At 49.2% G+C, this 4040-nt stretch overlaps 1 protein-coding gene and 1 pseudogene across 4 annotated transcripts in view; one reads left to right on the forward strand and one right to left on the reverse strand.

Moving 5' to 3' along the window:
- Ncald (neurocalcin delta) overlaps positions 1-4040 on the reverse strand; it is a 175552-nt gene that overhangs the window by 44520 nt on the left and 126992 nt on the right. The window lies entirely within an intron of this gene.
- LOC114619896 overlaps positions 3367-4040 on the forward strand; it is a 1586-nt pseudogene continuing 912 nt past the window's right edge.

Consider the following 4040-nt stretch of genomic DNA (forward strand, 5'->3'; position numbering starts at 1 on the left):
AGAGCACAGGCAGAATGCATCTTACACAGAATAGAGCACAGGCAGAAGTTTGAATGGATGGTCTGTTTTTGTTTATGTTTTTGCGTGCTGGGACATGCTAAGCCTTGCTTAGCCTTGGGCCTGGGCATGCTAAGCCCAAGGCCCACCACATTCTCTCTGCTAGCCCCTACCCTCAGCGTCACATCCTCAGCCTGGGCGCTTTGTTGAAACCTTCTGTGACTGAAGGTTGACAACATTTTTAGGGTCTGAGCTTCAGGTAGGGCAGGCTCCTGTCTTGCTGTTAGTTTATCTGCTGTGTATCTTCATTGTCAAGGTCAAAGTCAATCAGGAAATTGCCTATGAGAATTTCTACTAACTTTCATCTCCATCGTGGGAGCAGGAAGCAAGCAGTCTCTCCCAGCATCCACAGCCCCACTTCCTGCCTTTCTACAGAGGAAAAAGGTCCTGTCTGTGCAGTGCTGGGGAAAGTGGGGGACAGCACTGAGGACTTGAGAAAGCCAGGCCTTTCTGGCTGCCCAGGGTAGACTGAGGGATGAACATCCGGGTCCCAGCTGGCTCCTCTAGGAGTCCTCCCTTACAGGCAGCATAAGAAGCCCTGGCTGAAATCACCAGAAGAAAATTTGGAGCTGAAGAGACAGCTCAGCAGTTAATAGTGGGCAAACACTGGCCTCGGCTAGGACCTTATTTTACCCAAACACCCATACTGGGTGGCTCATAACCCTCTGTAACTAAGATCCAGGGGAGGGGTTGACACCTGTGGCCCTGAGGGGACCTACACTCTTGTGCACGTACTCCCACACAGGCACATAATAAATAATAAAAATAAACAGTAAAAAAAATCTAGTAACTATATAAAAGAGAAAATATCTCAGATTTGTTGTCCATGCTCTTCCACTCATTCAGAATAACTTATTGTCTCTCTTTGGGTAATAGATCACCTTCACTACTCTAACCTGTCACTATGGTTGTCAACCTGAGCACATCTGGAATCAACTAAAGCCCAAGCAGCTGGACACCTCTGTGGGGGACTCTCTTGATCAGATCATTTGAGGTGGGAACACCCACCTGCTCACACCTTCTGGTGGCAGCCCATACAAAAGGAAAAAGGAAACTTGCTTTGTGTATGCTCGCCCTTACTCTCAGTGGCAATTCCTCATCCTGGAGCCAAGCAGGCATTCCTTCACTGCTGCTACAACCTAATTCATCTGGATGCCAACACGGACTGAAGACCAGGACTCCAGCAGCAGATTAGGACTGCTGAAACAGCCAGCCTTGTGGACTGAACAACTATCGTACCCCTGGCCTTCCTGCCAGAAGACAGCCACTGTTACACGAGCTGGATCACAGCCTTTAAGCCATTATAATTATGTATGTATATATTTAACATATATGTGTATATGTATCTATATACATATATGTGTATATGTATATATATTTTTTATTGGTTTTGTTTCTTTAGAGAACCCTAATATACATCTCTTGCTTAAAATACACAAGCCTAGACTTCCACGGCCCAAGCCGTTCCAACAGCATAGAGCATTAAACCTGGCCGCTGAGACTTAGGTAATGAGAGTCAGCCAATGCTTGCTTTCTTTAACTCGCAGTTTCATAAGAACTCTGCAAGGATTTCTTTGAAAATATAAAATTAAGGGTTGAGAGATGGCTTTGTCGGTAAAATACTTGCCTTACAAGCTTGAGGGACGTGAGTTCAATCCCCAGAACCTACACTACAAAAAGCCAGCCACCATCAACAGTCTGTCAGAGAGGGGGGCGGAGCTCACGAGGCCTCACTGCTCCCTGAAGAGCTATTAGTTGCTAATGGTTGCTCAGTGGGGAGAGCATCATCTTCAGTGGCGTAGACAGTGGCAAGCTGGTCATCACCCAGTAAATAATCTCCATGCTCGTGCAAATAATCCCAATAAGCTCAGGTGGGTCACACAAAAGGAAGTGAACAAGAAGGCTTGGGAGAAGGGGTCCAGCAGGAGCGTGAGAACAAGACAGAACAGTGGAGAGTCGATCGGCCTAGACTTCCACTGCTGACTGCTGTCACCACAGTCACCTGACCTGCCATGAGACTATGTCCCCAAGCCTGTCTCTTTCACTTTACCACCATTCATTGTCCTGGCACCTGCTCACTGTTTCCTGTACACTATGTCATTTGATCCCCATAACAACCTCACGAGGCGAGAACAGTCCACCTCACTCCACAGACAAGGGCACCCAGGCTTAGGGAAATGAGATAATTTCTTCAAGATTGGGCAGATTATGAAATGGGGACAGAGTTGAATAACAGTCACAGGGACTCTTAAGCTTCCATCACTGTGGAGCACACCATGCCATATATAAATGAGATGACTGAAGACAGGAGGTTTCCAAGACAACCCTTTCATTTGACCTCACCTTTCTCCATGAACTGCTACTCCTTTCTGTCATAGTTACATTTTCAAAGGATGAGAAACGTTTGGTGCATCCTACAGTTACCTTTTACTTATAAACTACTAAGCTGACTTCTTCAAGTCTCTAGTAGCTTCCAGATTGTCATCCAAGAGGAGCAGACTTGAAGAAGTCAGCCAGATGATCCAGGTGGCCACAGGTCTGTGGTGAGACTGAGCAGCAAGAGAAGAGACAGGGGAATGGCTGCTGACATCACTGAAGTGCCAGGTGGGCTCCTTCCTGACCTTCAGTGGTTCAAAATAACTCTCGGGTGTGGGCCAGGGGGGTGCGGGCTGAAGGGGTGTGGGTCAGGGGTGCGGATTTTGAGATTTGTGCCTGAAAACATTCTAACAAGAAGCACCATAGCAACCACCTTGGTCCCCAGCCCCACAGCCTGTCTCTCCCTCTGTTTGCCAGGGTTGCTCTTCTGGCAGAGCCTGGGGGAGCGCTGGTTCTACATGAAACCATAGGCAAGCGCCTATCTGAACCGGTTGCCACCATCCACTCAGCCCTTCCCAGCTGTGATTGTGGACTGCAGGATTCAGACAGACTATTCAAGCATGTCATACCCAGGGTCCCATACGTAAGGGCATGACGGGAGCGGCCAGACTAACTGAATTGCTTTTCCAACTTACAAGGAGATAGTGACAAAAGTATCAATGTGTCTTTTTGTGCAAATGAGGCCCAACTTATTAAAGAATCACAAAAGCCACTTTGCCTCTTACTTAGTAGGCTCTGGTTGGCTGCCTAACTTACCGCTACTGATCAGACCCCGACAAAGCACTGGTTAAGAAACAGTGCTGCACACTCACTAATTGATTTAATCGTCACTGACAGACCCTGAGGTTAGCATTACAGTCACACAAGTTTTAAGATGATGAAAGAGGAGAGATGTGGGAGGTAAACTAAAACCAGGGGATACCAGGTGCTGCCATGGTGCAGGCCCTGCAGGTGAAGGTTCCAGACCTTGGCAGCAGCATCCTTGAGTGTACCAATGAGCAGTGGCTACAGGGACTATCCTGTGACTTGTCAGTGGTGGTTAAGGGCCATGCCTTCAAAGCCCACTGTGCTGTGTGGCCGCCAGCAGCTCCTTCTTCCTGGACCTTCTCAACACCAGCCGCAGTGCTGTAGTAGAGCTGCCGGCCACTGTGCAGCCAGTCATTCCAGCAGATCCTCAGTTTGCTATACGGGCCGGCGGAGCATGGAGGACCAGTTCCTGCTCATCTACACAGCCTGCAGATCCAGGAGATCATGGAGAAAGGCACTGAGTTCTCAAAGTTAGCTCTCCAAGATACAACTCCTGGGGCCTGCTCCCAGAGGAGGCCCCATCCCCAGAGCTTCCTGTAGCTCAGCACAGACATTGGGCTGGCCAGCCTGTAGCTCACCACTGCCCCTTGTGGTCAAGACAGAACAAGAGTTGGACTCAGTGCAATGTACATCCATGCCCAGGAGGCTGTGGGATAGCAGCCAGGAGGAGGCTGGAGGCAGTGGTGCCAACAACGGCAGCTCCAAGATGGCCAAGTTCTCCACGCCAAACCTGGCCCGCCTAACCAGATGCTCCAGCAGTCTCAGTGGCCACAGCAGCAGCAGCAGTGGCTGTGGTTGCA

The sequence above is a fragment of the Grammomys surdaster genome, unplaced genomic scaffold (assembly GCF_004785775.1).
Source record: "Grammomys surdaster isolate TR1022 unplaced genomic scaffold, NIH_TR_1.0 63, whole genome shotgun sequence".
NCBI classification, from domain to species: Eukaryota; Metazoa; Chordata; class Mammalia; order Rodentia; family Muridae; genus Grammomys; species Grammomys surdaster.